At 47.7% G+C, this 22,369-nt stretch overlaps 1 pseudogene; it reads left to right on the top strand.

Moving 5' to 3' along the window:
* Positions 1–2,919: 2,919 nt before the first annotated feature.
* Positions 2,920–4,947, top strand: LOC120764816 (choline/ethanolaminephosphotransferase 1-like; annotated as a pseudogene).
* Positions 4,948–22,369: the final 17,422 nt, after the last annotated feature.

The following is a 22,369-nucleotide window of genomic DNA, read 5'->3' as shown; positions in this document are numbered from 1 at the left end:
AAAAAGAGCATACCCAAAACTCCCCTCTCAGTGGAAAGGGAGCTGTACTCTGGGAATCGTACAGCCAGGATTTTTTCTTTTACCCAGACCTGATGGGGATCAATTAGGGATACCAGTTTATGAAGATCTAAAGAGAAACAAAAGAGAATTGATTAGAAGATTCCAAAAATGGGGAGATGAGGAATGGCCCCCTGAACGCATACTGGAAACATATGGGCCAGCCACCTGGGCACAAGATGGGAGTTGGGGATATTGAACCCCAATTTATATGCTAAATCGTATTATAAGACTTCAAGCCGCTGTAGAGATAATAACAAACAAAACTGGTCAGGCAATGGAATTAATATCAGGGCAACAAACCCAAACAAGAGAGGCTGTGTATCAGAATAGATTGGCTTTAGACTATCTATTAGCTGAAGAAGGAGGTGTTTGTGGAAAGTTCAATACATCAGATTGTTGTTTAAAAATAGATGACAATGGAGATGCCGTCCTGGACATAGTCAATGATATCAGAAAAATCACCCATGTACCAGTTCAAAAGTGGGAATCAATGCTAAATACTAGCTGGTGGGATAATGTGTTGGGAGTAGAATGGTGGAAAAAGTTAGGCTTCTTCCTTTTATGCGCTACAGCTGGTCTAATATTTCTTCTTTGTTTGATCCCCTGTTTCATTCGGCTCATCACCAGTGTAGTACAAGGCATGCAATTAGTGAACATTGACCAAAAGTTGCCTACAACAACAACAACACCACAAAGGATTATGGTGTTAAAGAAACAAAATAATATAGAAGACCCCTTCAAAGAAGCGAGATTGATTTGTGAAAAAAATGAGCGAATAATGAAGGCTAGAAAACAATGAATATTGCTCGAGCCAAATTAATTATAAAAAGAAAGAGGGAGGATTGTGGAAAGTGCATATTATATGGCTCTACACAAGATATTTACTATATGTATTATGTTGTATCGATTGTTAATGCTGTATTAATATTTTGATAGTATGGTAAATGTAGTTTTGTAGTTAAAATGTAGTTTTTATATACCAACCACAGGAAAACGTAAATCTTTCAGAGTCCTTAAAAGTCCTGTTTCTACTCTTGGGTTTTCTTTTTTTTTTTTTTAATAGACTCATTTTAACAAATCTTTTGAGGTGTTTCTTCTCAAATTAAAGTCTTAAATTGTTAAATTATAACCAAAATAAAAAATTAATGTCTCGCTCTGCTTCTAATTGCTGGTTCCACTCAACGAATTGGCTCTTGCAGTGTCCCAGCCCCCTTGGTCCATCCCCGATCCTCTGCAGACATGCAGCAGTGTAGCAGGATTTTTGGAAACAGACACAGAGAGGCCTTACAGTGCTGGGAAAGTTATGTTGTTTTAGCACTGTCAAGGACATTGAGCCGGAGAACCAGCTTTTTCCCTCAACAAAACTGAAAAAAAGTAACTGCAAAAGAATGCTTATGCAGATAACACTGGCGAATAGGATAGCTGCCTGGAGCTCGTGGACACAAGGAGATAGCCAATAGCTAGTAGTAAAATGCCGCGTGAACAGCTTATGCACTAGAATGATATATGTATACCCTGTGTACCCTCAATAAACGAGCATTCACCATTACTTCTGTGAAGAAGGTGTCTGACTTGGGCTGCTCCCCGCGTTTTTTTTTCAAAATCACCTTTAATTGGCGCCAAACATCGGACCTTGAGGTGACGACCCGGAGGAGAAAATTACCGGTGGGACGCTGAGCGGTTGGACGCTGAACTCGCGGACAGATGCAGCTGCATTGAGGTGAGACCCTCCGGAAAACAGTGGACAGATGCTGATCTGCCAAGAGATGCATCAGCATTGAGGCAGAAGCTCGCTGCCCTTGCAAATATATTGCGAGGCTGAGCTGGTAAGGGGAGCAGGGGGCAGTTTTCTTGAAAAAAGGTGGAAGGTTCTGAGTACTCCCTTCCCTGCCCCACTGACGACGGCAAGCATGGTGTGCAAATTTGCTGCCGCATTGAAGTTGCTTATAAATTGAGAAAGATAAAGATTTTAACAAAGGGTCCAGGCCATTAGTTATTAGCAGTTAGTAGTTAGTTGTGGGTATCCTCTGTTCTATGTATCAATGTTATCTGTTAGTTATCTGTTTAATGTACTGTTGTACCCTAAAACCCAATCGTAAATGCACTGATTCTGTGGTTCGAATGTTACATTCATCCCGTCCCGTACTTTCCCTGCACCCCTACCTTAGTCTGTAAGCCCTGCTGCTCTCCGAGACACCGCCCACATACCAGCCTGCCCATCAACTTGGGGGCCTCGCCCACTCCTCGCCTGCTCTGGGCCTGTCACCGCCTTTATGCAAATCGAGTATAGCCGGAAGTGAGTTTAGAACCAAAGAACCGCTCAGAACAGCGAGCCCGATCAAGACCCGGAGAGACGGAATGCAGCACTGAGTGGGGAAAGAGCCAAGGTAGCTGCCAGTATCATCTATAAACACCGAAGAGGGGTCGCCATAACCTCTGAAGTCCCTGCTAAGAGTCACCCCCCCTAGACATTCGAGCCATCAGCGAGCCTAAGGACTCCCGTGAGGCGTGGCTTCCGGCTCTGCGACGACAGCGACGCAGATCCGACGAGACCTCCTCCTCGGCGGTGTCCGGCTGGTGCAGCGTGGGCAAGGGCATCCCTACCCCGAGCCGTCCCTCTGCTGAAATCACTAATAAAGGCATTAAAAGGAGATAACATCGACTCCTGCCTATTTATAACATAAATATACTCTCTGAGAGAGGAAAAACAGTAGCAGAAAAAGTACTGCAAAAGCTGATTAACTGGGCGCGGGGAAATGGACATTTAACAACCCCCCAACACTGCGAAGTCAGGGAGGCGCCGCGGGTCCCTGCCATGCCCTCCTGCTGCCTCCGGCGCCCCGGCACCGCCGCTGGCCGATGCCCGGCTCGCCGCTCCCGGCCCACGGACCGCCCCCGTCCCTCCGCGGCAGCGGCTCCATCGTGCCCGCCGCTCCCTCCGCCCCGCAGCAACAGGCAGGACGAGGAGGAAGCGACCCCGGGAGTCCGCACCGCCCCCGCACCGCCCCGCAGCAACAGGCAGGACGAGGAGAAAGCGGCCCCCGGGAGTCCGCACCACCCCGCCGCCGCCGCTCCCGGCGCCACTGCCGCCGCACCCCCCATCAACACGAAAAAATCGTTTCGGAGCTTTTCTCGGGAACAAAGCCGCCCCCCTCCGATCAAGGGCTTGTCGGCAACCCAGTGTGGTACGGTGGCTGAGATGCTTCAAAAAGTCACCGGGACCGCTCCCGCTCCGCCGCTGCCGGCGCCGCTCGACCCCGCTGCCTCCGCAACGCCTGCGCCGACTGCCCGCCCCCCTTTTCTCGGCTGTGCCCGAAGAGATACCGGTCGACCAAGAGAGGGGAACCGGTGACCACTGCTGTCGACCACCTTCCCCTGACAATGCTCCGCTGCCAGACGAATTAGAGGAGGACCCCGATGATGGAGCAGAACCCCCGGCAGAACCCACGATTGGTTTAAAAGAACTGACTAAGCAAATTCAGGCGGTGATGCAGCGCCTGAATGAGAGAGCACACGCAGCAGCTGAACTGCTATCCACGGCAACTGTTAATGGTCGAGATGAGCCAACATCTTTCAGCTCCCAGTTAACTCCAATGCAACGATTGCTAGAACAAACTGCAGAAAGCAGTTCCCAGGCAACACCTTTGCCTGCCCCCTGTGACTCGATGGTCCGGAATTATACGTGATGTTATACTAGAAGGACAGTGGGAACCTGCAGGACACATGGCATGTCCTGTAGTATGTCCTGTCGTGTTCAGAGATGGCAATCCTGTGTGTGAGCAGCAGGAATGGAAAATCTTGCAACAGGCAAAAAACACAGTAAAAGAGCACAGCTTGAAATCTGAAAAGTGTTCGAACAATGTTAGATTGAATTCATACTGCAGATATCAATTCTCCAGCCTGGATTTCCCCCAATCTGATCACCATCATCTGACTGTTAATAAATATATTTATAACTCTGTTATTAGAATGTTACTGCTCAACAGCTTGAGAGCAGGCACCTCCCTGGACATTCATTGCTTGTGCCTGTGGCTTTTCATCTATCAGTCCCTGAATGCTATAGATGGAAAACAAGCAAGAAGGACAAATAGCAGCACTCCATTAGGAGAGCTTTTTGATCATGGCTGTGATTCACTGTTCACAGTCTTTGTGGTTTTGGGAACTTGTATTGCTGTGCACGTGGGTACCAACCCTGATTGGATGTTCTTCTGCTGTTTTGCTGTGACATTCATGTTTTACTGCATGCACTGACAGACGTACATCTCAAGAACGCTGTGCTTCAGTATGATTGATGTGACTGAAGTACAAATCTTCACAATAATCATGCATTTACTGGCAGAGAGTGGAGGACCACCTTTTTAGCAATCTCTGATTCCAAGACTGAATATTCAGGTGAAAATACTCCCAGCTCTTTGTACTGTGGCAGGAACCATATTCTCCTGTACAAACTGGAGTTGGCAAAAATTGGATCCACTTTAGCAGGAACGAGTGTCCTCTCACCTTTTCTTCATATTAGCTCCATGATTGTCTTGGCTGCAATGATCTACAAGAAATCTGCTGTGCAGCTCTTTGAGAGGCATCTCTGCCTCTACATCCTGACTTTTGGCCTGGTGTCTGCCAAGATCACAAATCAACTGGTGGTTGCCCACATGACCAAGAGTGAAATGTACTTATATGACACAGCATTCATAAGCCCAGCATTGTTGTTCCTTGACCAGTGTTTTAACAGCTTTATTGATAAGTATATTGTCCTCTGGATTGCCCTGATCCTGTCCCTGTTTGACCTGCTCCGATACTGTGTCAGCATGTGCAACCGGAATTGCTGCCCACCTGCACATCCACCTGTTCCACATCAAGGGCTGCCCCATGCACTCAAACCATCACTAGGGATGGGAGCTGCCACAGGGGAATGGAAAAAGAGATAGGTTTCTACAGGAATGGATGAAGACTTGTAAGAGACAAATGCTAAAAGCAGATGAGAACAAAGTAATTTATAATAATCAATGTTGTATAACTTTTCTTCTTTGTTATCAGTAACACTCCTTAACTAGTCTCCTGCCTGAGAGAGTGAATTCCAAGTTCACTCTAGTCAACTCTCCATGTAGTCAACTCTGTTGGTTCCAAGCCTGGAAAAGCATGCAGGAAACAAATGCTCTGTCTTTGTAATTACCTTGATTACTAATTTCTCTCTATATGGTGAATGGATCCCCACCAACTGGAGTTTCTAATGTAGTATAATTACATCTGCAATCTGACTTGCTTTTAATTTTAATATTTCATCATCTCTTAGCGAAATACTTGTTTAGTGTCCACTTGGAATTTATTTACTAAAGACTTAAGCTGGTGAAAACCCAAAGATATCTTACTAAGTTGTGTGGCTGCAGCAGCTGCCAAGTAAGAGCCAAGCTGGGGTGGTTTTTACTCGTGCATTGCTGACAAAGCGGTTTCATGCTGAACAGGGTCACAGTAAGCCTTCTGCACGCAGTGAACACCGCAGGCCCTCTGAAGATAAAAAGCCAGATGGTCAGCTCCAGAGAAGATAAGAGGAACACTTCTGGCCAGAGCAGCTGATCTCAAATTCACCCCAGACTGACGGGTCTCCAAGGGCCCTGGAATCTGTCACTCTGAAACCTGCTGGTCAGTGATCAGGACACCTCTGAGGTGAATTTGACAACAGCTGCACCCAAGCCTTTGAGCTTTGCATCTGGACCACAATGGATACCGAGTAAATGGACTCAGCCAGCAAGGAAGGACAAGAAGGAAGAAGAGCACGGATCATCAAGTCTTTGCGGAGACAGTTGGTGGTTGAGGCTGCTGATGAACAACGCCCTCCTGAACCAGACTGGGTTGTAGCGTGCATTTTTGATCACCAAGGCCCCTTGGGATCGTTGGAACATTCCCAGGACTTGCATGAGTGGCAAGAAAAAGAGTGTCCTCAGTGTCAGGGAGTAATAGTTATAGAAGTGAGCTGCGGAGTTTGTGGTGCACAATTTGAGAGAGAGACACCAAAGCTTTGGTGTAAGGGTGGTTTGTGTGACCATTGCTATAGTGGTACCCTTGGTGCCTTTTATCAAGCAGCACAGGTAGTGTTGAGAATACCTAACCCTGTTCCTGATGATTTTGGTGGAGTAGCAGATTGGGGATTTGCGCAGACAGTGTGGGCCATTAAGAGAGGGATATGGTAGGTCCGCATGGTAAGACGTTCTCGTGTGTTGCGTGCCTTTTGCTCATGGTGTCAACAAGTGTTGCAGGATCTTCTCAACTAGCTCATCAATTTTCTAAGAGAACTAATGTATGGGTGACATTTGCCAAAATGACTGGACAGGATTCTATTTGCCTTAGCCTGGCCATACCCAAGACCCATTTAGAACTTGTTTAATAGGAACACCCCTTTGGAGCCCTCACGAATTTAAAGGTTATGTGAAAAATGAGACAATGCTGAATTTTACTGTGGCAAACAGCACGGTGTGGATGTCAGGTTTCATAGTCACCCAGGCTGATGGAGGCTGGCAGTGTAAAATTATAGAGCAACTTAATGATATGCCTACTTCACCACCTGAAGAATTAGACCTCCTTGAATGTATGAATGCCAGCTCTACGAATAGAAGCAAGGGAGGTTGGGTGTCCTTTGAGCCCCCCACAGAGCAGAGTCTAAATATGCATAGCTAGAAATGGGCTGCAGTAAATTCAGCTTGACTATCTAGTAGCAGTGTACACCAACAACTTTATTCCAAATGTAATTTGACTGGCAAACCAGCGCGACGCCTTCCACCAGGAACATTTTTAATATGTGGGAACTGCGCTTGGAATGGAGTTCCAGCCAGCCCACATGGGGGCCCATGCTATTTAGGGAAGCTTACCCTGTTTCACCCTAACATAACCGCATTGATAACTTTGGCAAAAGTCACTCGGAGAAAACGTGCCATACATGAGTTGGACTGTACAGACATAAAAGATCCTAAATTCTGATCCCAAGCTAGGACAGTGTTAACATCCATGTTCATACCAGGAGCAACAGCTGCCAGAGCAATGACCACATTAAAACAGATAGCATTCTGGACAAAATCAGAATTGAATGTGACTAGTCAAATTTTGGATGAGCTATCAGCGGATGTTGCGAGTGTTAATCATGCTGTTTTGCAAAACCATGCTGCGATTGAATTTTTGCTTTCAGTGCATAACTATAGGTGTGAAGAGTTGGAAGGAATGTGTTGCATGAACCTGTCTGACCATTCTGGATCAATTCACAAAAAAATTGCAATTAATGAAGAACAAATTACATGATTTAAAAGAAAGTGATTGTGGTGGTGCAGAACTGTTTTATTAGATTTTTGTAAGAAGTTTATGTTATGGTTCGTTTCACTGTATCCCCAATTCTGTATCCCTTTTGTGTTGTCTGTATAATAAGGTATTTTGTGTCAATCATCCCATACCTCACATGACATATAACATCCCCTCTGCCCCAACCCCCCTCTCTGGGGCAGCTTGTCAATCACTCCCGGGGTCCCTCCCGGATTGTGAAATCTCCGTGAGAGAGCTTCAGGTGATAGGTAGCCTGGGGGAAATTCCTTTGGCTCTGGATTTTAGTGGTCTGAAGCTTGGGGGTGGGCACACCTTGTTACCCCCTGAAACACCTGATATGTTGTCTTTTTGTATCCTCCCTGGGACCCTCCCCCGCTTATAGGGGGTAGGAGGGAGGAGCAATCGCTCTCAGCCACTGGGTTCTCAGCCGCTCGCCTCGGAGCTTGGAGATCTCTGCTAATAAACATCCTTTAACCTGCTAAGCTGAGAGCCAGCCTTTTCTCTTCTGCTGCTGTTGACTGTCACCTTTGGGTCCAGCTGCCAAGCCGAGAAGCCAAAACGAACTGGAAACTTTGTGTCTGTGTTGACCCGAGCTAGCTGGGGGTCAGCTCCCACCCGGAGCGGGGACACAACCGGACGCAAGTGATGATGCATTTAAAGATTAGTTAAGTAGTCTTAAGATTACAAGATAGCTGAAGTATGTTATTAAACAAGTGTTTGTAATATTATTACTTATATTAGTAGGATTATTAGTACTAAGTTGTGTAATGTCTTGTATTAAGAATATGTTGTGTAAGACAATATCTAATGCTTAGCTTGTGCAAAAGAAAAAGGGGGAATTGTAGCAGGATTTTTGGAAACAGACACAGAGAGGCCTTACAGTGCTGGGAAAGTTCTGTTGTTTTAGCACTGTCAAGGGCATTAAGCCGGAGAACCAGGACACTGAGCCTGAGAACCAGCTTTTTCCCTCAACAAAGTTGAAAGCAAGTAACTGCAAAAGAATGCTTATGCAGATAACACTAGTGAATAGGATAGCTGCCTGGAGCTCGTGGACACAAGGAGATAGCCAATAGTGAGTAGTAAAATGCCGCGTGAACAGCTTATGCACTAGAATGATATATGTATAAAAGAACCCTGTGTACCCTCAATAAACGAGCATTCACCATTACTTCTGTGAAGAAGGTGTCTGACTCGGGCTGCTCCCCGTGTTTTTTTTCAAAATCACCTTTACAACAGTCTTCTGCCTTGGCTCCGGCTCTGCCAGCCTTGCAGGTTCCTTCGGGATTTTTTCCGCTCGGCGTTCCAGGATCGGTGTCCCCCAGCTAGCGACCCCCTTCCACCAGGCAGGGGTTTGGTTAAAAACCCCCTCTTACTTCCAGACTCACCACATGGTTTTTTCACACCCAAAAACCACCACGAGCTCGCTTTAAAAACATGACCAAGGGCAAAAGGCCTACGTAGACTGAGGGCACATCTACAAAACAAACAAACAAACAAACAAACAAACAAAAAACCTGAACGGGTCCTGTCAATATGACAGGTCCCTGTTTGGGCATCCCCTCATTGGGGTTTCCAATACCTCTGAGGGTCCAGCCCTGTTCAGAGAAATGGCTTAAATCATGTAGCGAGACAACTTCTCTGGACTTGCTTTGTAAAAAGAAGGTTTAAATAAACGATGAAAATAATAAACATAAACAAATAAAGAAATTAAAGTCGAACACAGTGTAGAGAGTATTCTGACACTGGTAAGGCAGTCCAAAAAAGCCCCTGAGTTCTTTTGTGTAGTCCCTTCAGTACTTAGTGGTCTAGGTTGGCTATTTGGCACTGAGCCCAATGAAATTTGCAACAGGCTTTGAGGTACACTCTCAAAGCCCAATCACTGCTCCTGTGCTGGCACAGAGCCAATACTGGTGAAAAGGGCACAGAACTTTCTAGTTTTGTTTCCTTATATGTTTAAGGTAAATTAAAACCCTTTTTCCGTATACAGAAATGCTCACTTGGGGGTGAGGGGTGCAGTACAACACAGCACTGACTGGAAATGCAGGGAAGGGCAGGAGTGTCTCCCACAGGCAATTCCTTCTTATTAGGAAAAAATTCCCCCCTGTGAGGGTGGTGGGGCCCTGGCACAGGTTGCCCAGAGAAGCTGTGGCTGCTCCATCCCTGGAAGTTTTGAAGGCTGTTTTTAATGGGGCTTAAAGCAAATTGAGATAGTGGAAGGTGTCCCTGCCCATGGCAGGGGATGAAACAATAGGATCTTTAAGGTCCCTTACAACCCAAACTATCCTGGGATTCCTCGATTCTCCATCCAGGATCACCATTCTGGCTGGTGAGCAACAGCCCCCTGTACCAAGGGAGTCTTCAGATGTTTGGTTAAAGCATCCAAATGCAGAAGATTTTATCCAAAGCTTCTCCCAAGCCCATTTCAGCTTTCCAACTGAGCTGGAAAAATCTCATGAGATTCTCATTACACAAGATTCCTATGAGGATATTCTCCCCCCAAGGCATTTCCAGTTCTGTTCATGCCACCATGCTCCAAACTGCTCAGGAAGTAAAGGAGCCAGTTTATACCTCCATTTGGAAAATACAAGACCCCACTCACATCTGCTCATCTTAGGGGTATAAGAAGCACCCTCCCAGCAATATGAGAAAGGAATTGCCACTTCCAGACTGAGATTCCTAAAGTATCCCTGGGAAAAATGGATGTACCTCCCACTTGCCAATAAAGTTGGTTATCAATCCCTCTCAGTGGCGCATATCCTGCTCAAATCAAGGCTATCATCCCATGGAACATATCCTGCCCAAGTCAAGGCTACAATCCCTTGGAACGCATCTCACCCAAATCAGAGCTGACTTCCCACCAGCTGGAGTTAGGAGGAGGATCCCAGACATTTCCTCTCCACAACTGTGCAGGGGCAGAAGCTGACCCAGCCCCACCATCTCCATTGGGAAAAAGGAATCATTCAAAAAAAGCTGTGTAATGCCAGGCAAATGCTGTTTCCAGCCTGTGCATCCCTGTCTGTGCAGTGGAGTCAGAGAACAGAGCTCCTAGCACCAACATCCCAGATGGAATTTCTTTGCCCTGCTGCCTTGCACATTGTCCTAGGGTAACTTTATGATGCCTGTATCCCCAATCGTCTGTTCTGTTTGTGCTGTATATTGAGTCCTGTGCCTTTAAGACTGGTTCTAAGAGCAAGGAGAAGCGCGGAGTTTGTTTTGAGAAAACTGCCCGACTCCTCCACATTCTTCTGCGGACAGCGTGTTCGGCGGAGGCTTGGAGAGACTGCAGGACAGAGATCTTGTTTTGCTTTTAGTTAGTTTCAGCTAGCTAGGGCAGAGAAGTTCCCTGGACTGTTTTTTTCCCTTTTTCTTGGAACTGTTTAAACCTGCTCTGGACTGAAAACCCAGGGGAGCACTGGGGGCTGCACCTGCGGCCCACCGGGGCCTGGACCTCGGCATTTTCCAGCAGCGCCGGAGGGACTGGGACTGAGGAGAGGCACTAAGAGAGAGAGCCAAGCTACACCCACGGCAAGGACTTTCTCAATTTGCCATCTCACTTCAGAAGGAGAGGTTTTATTGTTTCATATTATTCATTCTTTATACTTGTATGCACTTCATTTGTTTAGTAAAATAGTTTTTTCCACTTTTCTCCAAAGGGTTTTTTTTTTTTTTAACCGGACCGGTCAGAGGGAGGGGCCACTTGAGTTTGCTTCCTTAGAGGGATCCTATACAGGGGTTTTCTCCCAAATTTGTCCCAAACCAGGACACACATATTTGTTGGGTTTTATAATATGAAGTAAGACTGTTTTCATCCTACTTTCAAAAAAAAAAAAAAAAAAAAAAAAAAAATCCCATTAACATTGCTTGCTTCTCACTAGGGACAAGCAGAGTGGTGCAGCCGGCAAGCAGCTCAACTGGAGCTTCCCGAAGTGGGAATGGTCACATGGGCAGAGCTTCAGCCATGGCACATCCTCCCAAAGCCTTGGATTGTGCCAGTTAGGCCTTACTTAGATCCAGCATGGTGCCAACAGTGCCTTACAATGGGAATCCGGAGTGCCCTCGCAGCACTGAGGATGTGGATTCTATTCTTCTACCAAATGGACACCAGTAGTGCAGAAATTGTGGCTCCTTTGCCAGATGTGCCCCATTGCTGTTATCATGGAATATTAATCAGCAAAGCCTGTGTGCGATTTTGGAGTTTTGATTAGAGAAATCTCCCTTACAATAATAATCAGGCTGGGGCCTGGATAAATACCAATGGCTCCAGGGTTGTTGTTGGGGTAAAGGGGCATGTTGATTGCTCTGCTCACCTGCTCATCAATCATTCACATTGCCCCCACCTTCTCCATCCTTGTCTTGCAATATGTAACCAAAAATATGTATTCTACTTGCCATCTGTTGAAACCGATTGGGGAGGTGCTTTTTTTTGTTTTGTCCTTTATCTCTTGTATAACCCATTCCTCATAACTCCAAAGGGGAAGGGGCCGGTGCCTTCTGTTAATGGGCCAGCTGTTAAAACAAGGTGGAGCAATGTTCCATATGTCTTCCACAACCCATCCTCCCTCTGGGGGATATCTTCTGTTAATGGGCCATTAAGGCTCACTAAGTGACTGATAAAATTACATCATCCCATTGTGAGATGCTCCACCCAGTGGGAGGAGTTAAGAATTCCTACCTGGATAAAACCTGCAATTCAGGACACCAGGACAGACTGTTTTTCCACTGGATTTCCCAGAGGAAGACTGGACCCATCTTGCCACCACTGGACCCTTCTACAGGATCATCTCTACTCCAACAGAACCACATCTGTTACTCTAGGAGGACTTATTTGGACTGCTTCCAACACCCTGACCAACAAGGTGTCAGGTAGTATTCTGACTCTGTTAGGGTTTCCAGGGTTTTTTGTTTGCTTGCTTGCCTTTTTTTTTTTTTTTTATTACTATATTTGTATTTTTAATATTCCTGATAAAGAACTGTTATTCCTATTACCATATCTTTGCCTGAAAGCCCCTAATTGCAAAATTATAATAATTTGGAGGGAGAGGGTTTACATTTTCCATTCCAAGGGAAGCTCCAGCTATCCCTGCCAGACACCTGTCATTCAAAATCTAGACAATCCTCCTGGACAATCCCCTTCTTCTGGGCTCCCCCACAAGTCTGTTCTTTTATTAAGAGCCACCTTCCTCCTCCCCATCCTCCTCCAACTCCACCACTGTCCTCATGCTCTTTCCCGGCCCCTTCCTCCTCACCTGCTCCCTGATCTCAGCATTCATCTACCATTATATAAAGTTTGGCTGCCTTGAGTAAAATAAATGGCAAGCTTTTGAAGGGCTGGGGCTCTGTATATTTTTACTGTTAATGAATGTTCCTGTTTGAGTTTGGGAGATGGGAGTGTTGTTTTCCAGCTGCCATGGGCAGCTGTCTTGGTTTGAAAGACAGGTATCTGCTAGGGAGGGGCTGGGCCTCTCTAGGAATGGGGAATTCCAATCCCTTCCCTCCAAGTTACTATAATTTAGAAGATTAAAGAGGCTTTTCAGTCAGAGCTATGGGGAAAGGAATAACAGTTCTTTACTAGTAAGTATAACAAGGCAAACAAACAACAACTACAACATTAATAATAAACAGAACCAGGAACCTCGAGGGGCTTTGTTTCACAAAGCCCAGGGCAGTCTGATCTCTTGGGACCCTGAGAGCACCAAGCTGGAATGGTAGAAACTCCCGGGCTGGTGGATGGAATGGCGAGAGTACCCAGCAGGCAAACGGGGAATGTCCTGGCAGGCAAGGGGGTATCCTGGCAAAGTGAGCAGTACTAAAGAAGCCACGATGGCTGGGCAGGGCTGGCCCAGCTCCAGCAGGGCAGGCAAAGGGGGCTCCGAATTTGTGGGCACATGAGCAGATGATGGTAGAATTCCCAGGACTGGACCCTCCGTTAACAGTGGACTCCCCATGGAGCAAGCAGCAGTCCAACTGTCCTCTCTGATGCCGAGGGCAGGAAAAAAGAAGCTCAGCTTCCCCCAGCCCTGCCCTTTTCCCTCCCCCAAACTTCATGTGATTGTCTCCCTCCTGGCCACATCTTTTTGTGTTGGTCAAGTACCCTCTAAGTATCAGCACTTTCCTTCCTAGTAACTTATGGGGGAAAATTCTTTAAGACAAAAAGGAACAAATCTAACCCCCAACAGCAGCTCTGGCCGATTGAATCGGCAGGGATTGGAAACTTCACCCCGGTCTGGGAGAGTTAGGTAAGATCTGGGTGGGAGAGAGTTGGGTTAGAGTTGGGTGAGTGAGACCAGTGAGAGTTGGGTGGGAGAACAGCAGGTGGGATAATAGCAGAAGGGAGAGAGTTGAGTGGAAGTTGGGTGGGAGAATGGCATGTGGGAGACCATCAGGTGGGAGATCCCCTGGTGCAACCTCTGCCTCCTTCCCCACTGGTCCCTTGACCACCACCCTCTACCATCGTGAGCCAACCCACAGCCACACCAACCCATCACCCCGAGCTGGACACAGGTAAAAGAGGACTAGCCAAAAGAAAGGGATGAGGAAGAGGCTGCTTATGGCCACACTGATGCTGCCCTGGTGGCAGCCACCCAGGGTGTTCTGCATAGGCTGCAGCAGCTCCTCCTGAGCACAAACTACTTTTTTCACCCATGCAAAGCCCCGAAGAATCAGCACAGAACCTGCCCAGCCCTCAGGGCCACCAGGGAGAGCTTTGGCTCAGAGGAAAAGTGAGCTCTGGGAGAGCTGTGTGTGTGCCATGTTTTTCCTCATCAGCCTCTCCGAGCCGCCTATGAACAAACTGCTCCAGCGCCTAATTTAATCATCATTGCAACTGATTCATCATCTACATTTTCTGTCCGGTTCCTTGGTCTGTAGATTACCTGCCAGCAGTTTGTTGAGCATATTTGACATGTGAAAAGCTGTGTTTACTTGTAGTTCATGTACCATGGCATTTGCCTTGGCTGCCTGCCATCAGGCACGTGGGGCCTGTGCCATGCCTGGGTTGTCAGAGCATGGCTTTTCCATGGATGCTCACAGGCACCCGCTAAGTCCTTCCCAGCTGCAACATTCCATGCTGCTAGTAGCACTTGCCTGACTCCTCCTGGGTCTCTCTTGTTCCGAAGCTGTGTTTCTGTGAGCAATCAAATGCATGAAATCCCATCAAACCTGGAAGAGGAGCCAGAGAGGATCTGCCAGCCCTGGAAAAGCTTTCTTCCTCCAATTTTTCCGATCTATACAGAACACAAGGGAGTCTCTGAAGGTGAATTTCCACTCTTGCTGCATAGCCATGAACTCAAGTGAAGGAAAGGAAACCTTTCCCAGTGCTGGGTCCCAAGAAGAGCCAGAGGGGTGCCTTACCCTGGTTGTCAACCCATTGGGGACTTCAGCCCTCTCCACGGGGCTGACCCAGACAGGCAAAGGGGACTCCGTCCCCTGCATCACATCCTACCACAATAACCCCATTAACATCCCCACACATCAGAGGCAGGCACATGCCAAAGGAGAGGTTAATTAAGGAGTCTTTTCTGTCTGATAGGCTTCTGTCTTGGGTTATGTAACCAAAAAATGTGTATTCTAGTTCATCTGTTGAAAGCTGTTGGGGAGATGTTTTTTCCTTATCCCTTGTAACTCCAGGGGGAAGGGGCACGGATGCCTTCTGATAATGGCCCAGCCATTAAAACCAGGTGGGGCAGTGTTTCTTATCTCTTTCACCACCCCCCTATCCTCTAGGGGGACATTTTCTGATAATGGGCCATTAGGCCCCACCAATGACATGACACATTACATCATCCCATTGTGAGATGCTCCACCCAGTGGGGGAGGAGCCAGCTGTTCCTAGCTAGATAAAAACTGGGACTGAAGGCCAGCAGGTATCTGGTTTTTCCATTGGATCCCCAGAGGAAGACTGGACTCATCTCACCACCACTGGACTTTCTACAGGACCATGTCTACTCCAAACAACCACATCTGTTACTCCAGGAGGATTTATTTGGACTGCTTCCAACACCCTGATCACCAGGGTGTCAGGTCGTATCCCTGACTCTGTCAGGGTTTTTTCCAGGATTTTTGTTTGCTTCCTTGCTTATTTTTTTCATACTACTACATTTGTATTTTTCCCCAGGGGGCAGGGCCAGAGGCAGGGACAAGACATCACCCAATCAGGGAGAAGTGGCAGTGGAAGAGTTGGGTTACAGCTGAGTAAGGACAACCCACGATACAGATTACAGATCCGATAAACATAACACAATTAATGCATTACAACAGTCCCTATGATGGGATTGGCACCTTCCCCCGCAGGGGGCTGTCGGGGCTCGATGGCCGCACACCAAGAATGTCACAGCTCCTCTTCTCCCAGAATGAGCAGAATCCCAGGGAGCCCCAAAGGGAGAGGGGAGTTGGGGGAGGGAGAGGACAGTGGGGGGGGGGTAAGCCCTAGATTAATAACAACAACAATAATAAAAATAATAATAATAACATCAATAACAACAACAACAACAATAATAATAATAATAATAATAATAATAATAATAATAATAATAATAAACAATAAACTGCCTCAGCCATAGAAGGAAGTGCCTGTTGGATGCCATCAGCTGTGGTTCCCAGATTCCAGACTTGCTCCATGGAGCTGTAGGGATCATAGGAGGGGCTGAGATTCCCAGTAACACTGATTACAGTGAGCACAGAGCTGTGGGATCTGCAGGAGCTATCACATCTCAGGGCTGCTCCAGGTCTCTCACCCTCTTCACTACATGCTGCAGCCCTGGGCTCCTGGTGAGCTCCAAGATTTGCCATGAAAGCTCCCAGCTGGATCTTCCCGGGGCTCAAGAACCCACAGGAGTGGTGGGTCCTTGGTGCTCCATCTGGGAGCTGGACCCACTGACAGATGGATGAGACCCCATGGCACAGATGGGGACCACGGCACAAGTTGTCCATGTGGGGGCATCCTGCTCCTCACCTCGCCCAGGGATGTCAGCAAAGGTGGAGTGACCCTGTCCTGGGAGATGAGTACTCCCCAAATCCCCCTTGATAGTGCCAAGAGGACCCAGCCACCTCCCCCATCCCAGTGCACATGTAGACATCCCAGGTGAGGAGACAGGATCCAACCCACTCCAAACCAGGCTGATTCCTGTCGTCTTCCAAGTGGCTGAGCCACCAGACAAGGAGTATGCTGAGATCTGCAGTACCCTTCTGCTCCTCCTGGAAGGAACCCGCAGGCTCCCACCAGGCCCGATCATTTGGAGGCCGTGGAGGCTCTCCATGCCTGGTGCCATCCCCCTGTCCTCACTGTGGGAGACAAAGCCCCTTCCCAACCCCTGCCAGCTGATGGCTTGTCTTGTGGCCAGTAGGATGAGGCTGCTTCCAATGAATGTTTGATGCCAAGTCCAAGGTATTGAGGATTTTCAGCTGGCCGTGAGCATCCCCCTCACCATTCCAGCTCCCCGTTCCCCGCTCCATGCCTGCCGCCAGCCTGGGGAAGGAGGATGTGGTGACAAGGAGGATGGAAATGGCTCCAAACGCTTCCCTGAACCTGGAATGGCTTGGAGATGTCTCTATCCCAGTCTGGGCAAGCGATCCCTGCTTGGCTCAGGGGTCTCTCCAGACTGGAGCTGTGCCAAGGCTCCAACGTTCCAATAGCGAGGAAGAGCTCACCACCCACAGCACAAAGCAATTAAAGGTTGCACACAGAGGCCACAGTGAAGAATGAGGACACATAGCTGTGTCACCACCGCTCTGTTCATGCCTGTCACACCAGCCCAGCCAGTCCCAGGGGATGCAAGCCAGCACAGGGATGTCAGGGAGCTGCTGCTCCAGCAGGGCCAGGATCTGGGAAGCAGTGAGAAGCAGGGAAAAGGAGGTCTTGGACAAGCAAAACTTCCTCCCCCACCATTCTCTCCCTCAGCCACAGCTCGCTGCTCCCAGCCCACAAGGCTGGTGACTGGCACAGCATCCCCATGGAAAACCCCATGGAGTGGAGTGGAAAGTGGAGCAGCCAGGCAGCACGAGGCATGGGGGTATCCGTGTGGGGGGTCCCAGTCCCCGCAGGCCCCGGCACCTCCCCAGCACAGCCCATTGTGTAACGTGGCTGGGCCATCAGGACTCATCTCGTCACCCGTGCAGCCACCAGGACACATCAGGCAATGCTGGTGGTGCCCAAGCCAGGCATGGAGTGGGCAGGGACACACGGGGGAAAGGAGAGCAGGGGATAAGGCTCAGCTCACATGAGAACCCCCCGTTTGCTCCCCATGCAGCATCATCCACTGCCCAACCCACTATTGACACAGAATCCTGGAATTACTTTGCTTGGAAAAGTCCTCAGAGATCTTCCATGGCGCCCTGAGGAGAGGGTGAGTGGATGGTGGAGCAGGACACATCTCAAGGGATCCCCTTCCCATGGCTCCCATGGCTGCCCCTTGACTTCGCTGCTACAAAATCCTCCCAGCCTGGGCCCACACACACACCCTAAAAAACCTAAAAAGCCCTAAAGCACACACCCCAAAAACAGCCAACCACCCTAAAAGGGTTGGTCCATAGGAAGTGATGCCCCAAATCCCTCTTCCTGCTGGTGGGTAATGGGAAAGTGCTGGAGAAAAACCCATTGCAACAAGAGGTGTGAAAAAAATGGATTTGGGATTTCCTTTAGCAAGCAAATAATAACAAAGCCCAAATAATTTCAAGGATCCCAGAACAAGCAAGAAAAACCACAAAAGCAAATGCCATGGTCTGCACAAGGATAAATAAACAATCCCACGTTAAATACAGCCAGAGAATAGGCCAAGTTTGTTTGGGAAAGGAGAGTTAGGTTGGAAAATATGTTTCTAAAAGTGCTCCCTATGGCTTCACCTGATCTCCCAGCTCTGACTCCAAAAGCAAAGCCAAAATATTTGATTTAAAAAATGTCGAAGTGAGACATTTTTATATTTTTAAAAATCCATTCTTTTGGCCCCGAGCCCAGAATGAATGAATAGTCCAGGCCAGTCCAAAACTGCATATTTTTGTTGAGCACAGCATTAATTGGACACGTTTCACCCTGCTCTGATAGAAACAAAGCGACCATGGCAGAGCCAATTCCAGCTTTGGTACTGGAACTAGAGAGCTGGGCATGGGACACTGGGTAGGACCAGCCTTCCCAGAGGGCACAGTGAAGTGGGAAATGTTAATTACGTGACTTTTAGGGTAAAATCATTCCTTTAAAACCTACTGGAGGGGCAGGAATGGTTTCTCCACTTTGCAGATGGAGGGCGAGAGCCAAGCTCCCCCAGGCTCCTCCAGTGTGGCTGCCCCAGCACCCCCCAGCTCCGGGGTGAGCTGGGAGCATTCACAGCTGCCTGCTCCTGCTCCTGGCGGAATGAATCCCACTAGGCTGAGGAGACTTTTGCTCCACCAGCATCCCCTGATGCTGGAGATGGGAAAGGCTACACAGCCGAGGTGCCCATCCTGGCTGGAAAACCCCACCCGCAGCGGAAGCAGCCCCGGTGCCAGGTCAGGATGATCCAAAGGATCCAGCTGCAAGTCCTGGTGAGACGTTAATTTTGAGGAACTAAGGATTTTTTAGGAAAGTTAAGATAATAAGTTGCTGAATTAGCTGAAGTAGATAGGTAATCTTTGTTCGCAGTTAACAGAAGCCGGATCTTAGATAAACTACCCCGGATCTTGTAACTCATTTCTTGTCAGGTTTATGTTTATGTAGTTGTGTAACAAGTTAATGCTTTGTTCATTGAACTTGCAAACACAGGATGACTCGTCATTTTAAAGAGAACCTTTAAACTTGCAAACACAGGATGACTCGTCATTTTTAAGAGAACCTTTAAGCTTGCAAACACAGCATGACTCATGATTTTTTAGACACATGTGCTATTGCTTAACAAAGCTTTTAAGTTCCAGGAGAAGGAACTGTAACTGTTTTCAGAAGATAGAAGACAGTCTCCTAGCAACAAGATAAACCGACCGATAACAAAAGAAAAGAACTGTATAAAACAGAACTGAAAGACCTTAACCGTGCGGCAGTTGGCGGGGTGCAGACCCCCTGTCGCCCAGCGCTGTATTTGCTTATGCCCCACTTGCTGTAATTAATAAAATTTTAATTGGGACTAAATCTTGAGTCGTGCAATTTATAACAATTTGGTGCCGTGACTCGGATGAGAATGTTCTGGTAGAATAGGAATACTGGGGAGGCGCCCCACCTCAGGTGGCCCCAGGATTTCTGTAACCTACCCCGCTCTCACCGACGAACCTAAAACTCGGGACATAAGCAAAGGAGACCGGTCGACCCTATAAACTTTGTGCACAAAGGTCCGGACGAAGACGCAGGACGCGTAAGTATTGTGTGGAATTACACGTGGGGAGCCGTTCGGTCGGGGTCGGGTATCCTGGAGTGTGCTGAGTGTGCTGTGTGAGAGGGGAGCCGGCAGCCGGACACCCCAAGTGAATGTGGACCCTCAGTAGTGCGGTTCCCATTGCCCGCGAGGGCGTGGGCCACGAACAAGGGGAAGCGATTGGTTGCACACGTGTGATAGAAGGCACTCCAGAAGATGGGACAGGGGAAGAGCAAGCCCCCTCCACCCATGAAATCTCCCACCTAAAGACAGTCCGTTAGGATTCATGCTAGCTGAATGGGAGCAGTATCCTAAGACTAGAGACAAGGATAAGGCCAAAATGATACGCTATTGTATAGAAGTATGGGGTGGGAAAGAAATATCTAGGAATGTTTTTGGAGTTTTTTTTTTTTAGCCTGTATTTGATGATGATTAGGTTAGGCAGAAACTCAACTAATGGGTAAGCACTAAGACTCCTTTAGTCAGGAGGAAAGCGACTATGCAAGTATATGGGTTGAGACCCTGGGAGTGTTTTTATTAAGCCTAAAAGAAAAACCTGACTCTCGTGAAGATAAGAAAAGAGGGAAACAAGAGGAAGAAGTTCCATTAGTTCCACCACCGTAGGTACCACCACAAGCCCCTCCACTCCCGGATAATGAAAATGCACAAGAACAAGCTGAGTCCCCACCTAGAGGTCCGATGACTAGACAAAGGGCGAGACAACAGAATTTATACCCTTTAAGGGAAATGCCCATGGGGGGACCTCAGGCTGAGATAGGGTTTATCTCTGTCCCACTAAGCTCAGGGGACGTACGGGACTTCAAAAAGGAAATGGGGAACTTGTTAGAAGATCCACTAGGAGTATCAGAGAGAGTGGACCAATTCCTAGGTCCCAATATTTATGCTTGGGATGAATTACAATCCATATTGGGCATCCTTTTTACATCTGAAGAGAAAAAAACATGATTAGACGTGCAGGAATGCGCATTTGGGATGCCCAGCAGGTCAGGGACTCTATTTGCTGGGGACCAGGACACACCAGGAGCCCTTAATAAAAGATAAGTCCCCAGCGCCAAGAATTCGAGTTCCTGGTAGACACAGGGGCTGAAAGATCAACCATTCAAAAACTGCCCCTTAGGTGCACCTTTGCCCAAGAAACTGCCCTGGTAGTTGGGGCAAAGGGGGAGCCTTTTAAAGTAAAATCAGTAAAGGATGGCCTACTTGCTTACAAGCAGTTGTAGCCTGTGCGCTCCTGACGGAAGAAGCACACAAAATAACATTTAACAGCGAATTAAAGGTGTTATCTCCTCATAATATTAGGGGAATTTTACAACCAAAAAAGCAGATAAGTGGATTACAGACTCCAGACTTCTAAAATATGAAGGCATCCTTCTAGACTCCCCTAAATTAACCCTAGAAGTGATGGGCTTGTAAAATCCGGCCCAATTTTTATATGAGGAGCCGGATGAAAAAGAATTAGCTCATAACTGCATGACAACTATTGAGGAGCAAACTAAAATAAGACCAGACTTAGAGAAGGAAGAATTAGAAACAGGGGAAAGGCTATTTGTAGATGGATCATCACGGGTTACACAAGGAAAAAGAGTGCCAGGCCATGCAATTATAGGGGGACCGGAACTAGAAGTTATAGAATCAGGCCCCCTGAATAAAACTTAGTCTGCACAAGCCTGTGAATTGTATGCTGTATTAAGAGCGTTAGAAAGATTAAAAGATAAAGAAGGGACAATTTATACAGACTCTAAATATGCATTTGGGGTAGTGCACACCTTTGGGAAAATATGGGAAAAAAGGGGATTAATGAACTCCCAGGGAAAGGATTTAATACATCAGGAATTAATCAAAAGAGTATTAATAGCATTGAGAAAACCTAAGAAAATTGCGGTAGTACATTTGAGAGGACATCAGAGAGGAATAGATTTTAGAAGCAGAAGAAACAATGCAGCAGATCAGGAGGCCAAGAAAGCCGCTCTAATGATAAAAAGAAAAAGGGGGGCCCGGGACAGAGTCATTGGATGAGGAGAAAGCAGAATACAGATTTACTAAAACAGAAGAGCAGAGGTTATCTCAAATGGGAATATGTAAAGACCAGGATAGAAAATGGAAACTCTCTGATGGATGAGAAGTATTGCTAAAAGCAATAGCGCTGGAAATTTTGCATAGAATACACGAGAAAACTCACTGGGGAACCCAAGCTATAGTAGATCAGTTTGGAATTAAATATATGTGTATTAGAATTCATAAGCTAGCCACTATCGGCTGTTTTCGAACAGCTCGGGGTGCCAAGACAAGGTCGGGAGTTCGCTTTTACTACAAAAGTGAATCGACCTTAGACAGAAAACCCTGACGTTGCAACACGTGCTGCGGGGTTCGCTAGAAGATCCCTATAGTTTAATAGTGAGAGGGCTTTAAGACCCTGCGCCGCAGTGTGTTTGCGTAACGTAGTTAGACATTTTTTTCCCTCAGCAGAACGGCTGGAGTTCCGTGTACCGGAGAAAACCGCGCGTTTTTGGGGTGGGCTAGCTACAGGAGGGCCCCGGGACAGAAGGCGGCACCGGGACACCCCCCTGCCCGTGTCCCCGCAGTCGGGAGAAGCGGCCAGAGACGGCCGCCCCGAGCCGCGGGCAGCCCGCCTTGCCCCTGATACCTCGGGAGCGAGCGGGACGCGGCGGCGCCTTTAG

The sequence above is a fragment of the Hirundo rustica genome, chromosome W (assembly GCF_015227805.2).
Source record: "Hirundo rustica isolate bHirRus1 chromosome W, bHirRus1.pri.v3, whole genome shotgun sequence".
NCBI lineage: Eukaryota > Metazoa > Chordata > Aves > Passeriformes > Hirundinidae > Hirundo > Hirundo rustica.
This window is presented reverse-complemented; position numbering and strand designations above follow the sequence as displayed.